Here is a 5,501-nt window from a genome sequence, read left to right as displayed (position 1 = left end):
GCTCTAAACTTTAAAAATATATGCTTAAAATATTATTTTTTTTGTTTTAATTAATACTTAACATACTTACCACAATTTTTGTTTGTTTTAATCAACAAAAACAACACAATTTTTTGCGCTCAACGAATAATCTGACAAAATGAAGAAGCCACGCTAAAAATGCTGTTATTTTACAAATAATAATTATATTTTTATATAATGATAGTAATAATCTGTAATAATTCTCACAACAAATTTAATAATTAAGTAATAATAAATAGTATTACAATAGCATCAAATGGAAAGCAATATACTATCGAAATTAGGCAATTAATAAATAAATTGAATTTTGAAGGTAAAATCGTTAGAGAAATTGCCAATTTAGTTGAAATAAGTCAATCGCGTATCGAAGACATTATCAAGAGGTCCCATGATGAGTTTAAGCTGACCAATAAGATCAGAGCAGCTCAAGGCGAAATATTAAATGATCGAGAAGAGCGTTCGATATTGAAAGAAATAAAGAAAAATCCTTTCAAAACCGCAAAAGACCTTAAATTTTCATTAAAATCCCGCTCTGAGAAAGATGTATGCTTAAATACTATTCACAATAGATTACATTAGTCCGATTATCGCGGAAGAATTACCATAAAGAAGCCGTTTATAAGTATTAAATATAAAAATAAAATAATAAACTACGCCAAGGAGTACTTACTAAAAACAGAAAGCTTTTGGAAGCAGGTAATTTGAAAGGAAATCATCTTAAATACATTTCCATTTATGATTTTAGTTTTTTCAAGCTTTTGTTCACTGACAAAAATTTCGCTTTGATCAGGACAACGATCATAAGCATACGTCAGGCATATTTAAACTTTGGTTCATCCAGAACTGCCCCAAACTCCCTAATTTGCAAAATAGTATGGACAACATAATTGGTTGGACAAGGAAATGGAACATCAACTTGAATAAAGAAAAATCAATACATGTAAATTTCACAAATCGAAACGTCAGTTTTACACCTGTCTACATCGATGAAGCACAAATCCCTCACGCGAATAATGCGAAATACTTGGGTATGACTTTGGAGGCTAAACTAAGATAGAGAGAGCACATAAAAAAGAAAATAACCGAATTAGATCTTAAATTCAAATCGTTGAAATAGTTAATCCGCAGAAAATCAAAACTATCACTTTTCAATAAACTTGTATTATACAAACAAATGCTGCAGCCAATCTGGACATATGGAATCCAGTTGTAGGGTTGCGTAAGCAGAACACAAATTTTCATCATTCAAAGATTTCAAAATTTTTTGCTACGGAGTGTAACAAACGCGCCGTGGTACGTTTGTACCACGACTTGCATCGTGACCTCGGAGTGTCAACAGTGCAGGAAGAAATTCATACCAAAGTCAAATTACACCAAGATAGACTTAGCTGCCACATAAATGCTGAGGCACATTTACTAGCAACCACTGAGCCTATACACCGTCTGTCTAAAGCGCCAAAAGCCTTCCGGTTTTTGAACTTAATTTATTTAAAAGTACTAGAGTTACCATATAAATATTAAGGCGCATGTAGTAGCGACAACTGAGTCAATACGCCGCCTAAAGCGCCAAAAGCCTTGCGATTTTTGGATCAAAAATAGTAAAAATCACACAAATAAATTACTCTCCCACCCTATCCCAGCAATGAGGCAGCTACCAAATGACGAAGCCACATATAATAGACGCTTGAAGCGCTTATTTCCACCAGAACTGTCAATTTAACAACCCATAAGTAGCTATTTAAAATACACATACATAAAACAATTTTAATCACTTATTTGTCTCATCTATTCCTATTTTATATTATTCAAATTAAATATGTTTTTATTATTTATTGTTAATATTCCATACACATGTTATTCTTAATATCGATTTAAATTATCGTAATTTCTACAACTGTAAACACGAACACTAGATGTCTAATCTTGGCAGTTATATATATAAAAAAAAAAGTTGTATTATTATCAGTAATTTTTTTATTGTTATTATTATGAATTTAACAAAAATTTAAATAATGGTTCCAATTTTTAATGACATTTAATGGAATCTCGGCTCTACTAGTAAATTTTGTAAACATGACCACAATCTGATAATGCTATTCCGGGGATACATATCCTTTTATCCGTAGTCATCAGAACATACCCTTGACATGGTAGAAGCTGCAATAAATTATTGGTGAGATGATTCACATTATCCACTTGTGTGGAGAGGTGAGCCAATTGGTCGGATGAGCTTGTCGGGCTTATGCGTCTTTATGGCACCGTATAAATACGGGTAATATGGAATGCTCCTATGCACGTCTCATGCGTTACCTGGAATAAACATAATAACGTGTGATGATATGATGTAGGATGTTGATGCTTGACTATTACTTCTAGAAACTTAAAGGAAAAAATTATAAATAATAATTATAAAATGAGGAAATTAAATACTATAAAATAAGTAACTATAATAATATATATAACTTACTATATACGTAAGGTATATATTCCTTTTCATAAATTATGGAAATTAATATTAATATAAATTTATTAAAAATAATAAAATACTACACAATATTTATAAATAAATAAATTAATGATAAGGATAAACAAATAATATGCAAAGAGAATAATAATGGAAATTAATAAATAATGATTGCATATAAAATAGTAGATAGTATTGAAAATAAAAATAAAAATGCAGGTTAATAGACAGGCAAAAATAACAACAAACAATAATTGATATATAAGAACAATTAAATAAGTAGACAGTAACCAAACATAACATAATATTTAAACAATAATAAATAACTAATTAAGTTAATAAATAAGTTAGTAATAAAGGATAAATAAAATAGTAACGGTAATAAAAAACAGCATAAGATACCAATAAGAAATAATAATAATTTAAAAATAATAAACAAATAAATCATTTAAAATAATAAATATTATAGATTATAAAATAAATATATTAAATAACAAACAAATATATAGCAAAAAATTGAAATGAATATCATTATAAATAAACTAAGAATAGGTGAAGTGAAAATATTTCAATAACTCAAGCCAAAAATAAACTATATAAAATATAAACAATAATTTATAATAAATAACAATAATAGGTATTGATATTGAGTAACTTCAATAATAAAAAGTGAATATATAAAATAAAAATTTAAAATAGATTATGGGTGATAATGTAATATATACAATATTAAAGAAAATGGAATAAACATTAACAAATGTATATAACACATAAAAATATGACGTTTATTATAAATAAAATAGAATACTTATTTTTTATTAAAAATACAAAAATAAATAAAAATAATTTACAAATAAGAAATAAATAAACAAACGTATAGTGAATAATTTAGCAATAATTAAGCTATACGAAATAATAAATTATATTTACTTAAAATCACCAAAAGTAAATAATACACAACGAATAAAAGTATAGTAATAGATTAATATATATTAATGTGTGGACAAACATATATAGAAACAATCAGTATAAATGATAACAAGAAGATAAATGGTAAATAAATAAATAATAAAATATGCAATAATAAAGAAACATACTAATAAATAAATAATAAAACATATAATAATAGGGAGACATATATGTTTTTTGAGCCTTGGCAACACTGCTTGAAAAACAGTTCCAGTGCCAGAATACATAAATGTTGTGCAGAAACTGATAATGCAAGATCGTCATGTGACAGACAAACTGTGAAATCGAGGGAATACAAGAGATTCGTTCTACCAACATATATAAAATATTGCATGATCATGACATAAGTTTGTTAGTTTGTGTTGGATCCCTTATCCTTTGATAAAATCTCATAAGATGGTCGCGTCGATTGGTGCACATAAATGATCAAGAAGTACAATGGCAGTGCTACGATATACGTATATAAAGTTGTAACAGGTGACTAATAATGGATATATGCGTATGATCCGGAACGTCGACCATACAGGAGAGTGTACTGTATTGTTTGCTTTTTTTTTCGGGTAAAATTTAAAAAGATTCTAATAGCAAAGAAAAAACAAGCACAAAAATTTAGTTAATTTATTGAAATCAGGCTGAGCATATAACGCTGAATCGAGTTTTTACAAAATACTTATCATCAGTGGTCTTAGAAAATATTATAATTTCTTTTTAATTCGCTAATAGTCCATATATAATTGTTTGAACTGCAAGTGCCAGGATTACAACTCGTGCCACAAGTAGTCAAAGCTGTACTAACTTTCAGAGCACAAGTCTCAGGTTTTTTGTCATTTTTTAATTTACGAGCTTATAAACCACAGCTTTAGTTGGAAACATAAGTTCAACGAATTGAAAGTTAACTTTTGAGATTACCTAATTTTTATCAAAGCTATTCTTTTTGCAGACATTTGTTAAGCATAATTTTGCTTATGTATAAAGAGCCTTTTTGGTGCCATTTTCAAAAAAAGAAAATCGAATATTTTCTAAGCACTTGGCGATACATGAAACAACGTTGTATGATCAGTCAAATCTCAATAAATTAACTAAATTTTTGTGCTTGTCTTTTGTTTGCTATTCGAATCCTTTTAAAAGATGCAATCTAATAATATATTACAATAAAGCAGAATATTGCAAGAATAATGTGATATAATAGAATCCACAATTGTGTAAATTAATAAAAATGAGAAATAATAAGGAAACGGATAAAGTATTGTAATGATCAATTTTTTAGTCGATATAAAATTTATCTTACAGCTATAAGTACCTAGAATAGGCAAGATATTAAAATTATCGAATTGTAAATATTTCACTGATATTACCTCGACTCATCACGCATATAATTTTCTGCATAAAATACCAAAGTGTGCTCTTACTTTACGAAGTCTTCGAATAATTTCACTGCAAATAAAAACCGCAAATCCGGATATTCGAAGACTTCAGATTTACAAAAAATCCGATTTTATTTTCAACTTCAAAGACTTCGTTGAAATCCGATTATTCGAATAATCGGAGAACTTCGTTTTTTAAAAAATTTGAATATGAACAGCACTACTCATCACTGCTGGCCCACAAGATTGATTCCAACGGAGCTCTGTTATTGTAAAAAAGGGAAAATAATGTTAGTGGAACATAAAAAAAATAATGAAATGAAATGAAATATTTATTAATATTTAATACATACCATTATAAGCCTACTTACCAAAACCCATTCCGCTTGCACGCTACTGTAATACCTCGATGTGATCTGAAATTGAATTTACATACCTCAATAACTCACTTATTAAATATTTATGGTAAATATATATTTTATTATATTATAATAAATGAATAGATATTTATTAAAAAACCTATCATTCATGGCGTCAAAATATAATTCTCCACAAACAGATGCACAAGAAAGCTGAGAGTGCAGCTTAAGCATCGCACGTAAGTTGAAAGGAAGAATAGAAACCAACGGTGAAGTCAACAAAAACTCCCACAAATCTGAAAATGAAATATTCTAATAACGATG

The 5,501-nt window shown here is 27.9% G+C and overlaps 1 long non-coding RNA gene across 1 annotated transcript; it reads right to left on the bottom strand.

The window, feature by feature from the left end:
• Positions 1–2,042: 2,042 nt before the first annotated feature.
• On the bottom strand, positions 2,043–5,244 carry LOC119663318. Its single transcript, XR_005251032.1, has 3 exons — positions 5,190–5,244; positions 4,810–5,081; positions 2,043–2,331 (listed from the first exon to the last, which is right to left on the bottom strand). It is a non-coding gene; the product is annotated as an uncharacterized LOC119663318 (long non-coding RNA).
• Positions 5,245–5,501: the final 257 nt, after the last annotated feature.

The sequence above is a fragment of the Teleopsis dalmanni genome, unplaced genomic scaffold (genome assembly GCF_002237135.1).
Source record: "Teleopsis dalmanni isolate 2A unplaced genomic scaffold, ASM223713v2 unscaffolded_contig_0291, whole genome shotgun sequence".
NCBI lineage: Eukaryota > Metazoa > Arthropoda > Insecta > Diptera > Diopsidae > Teleopsis > Teleopsis dalmanni.
This window is presented reverse-complemented; position numbering and strand designations above follow the sequence as displayed.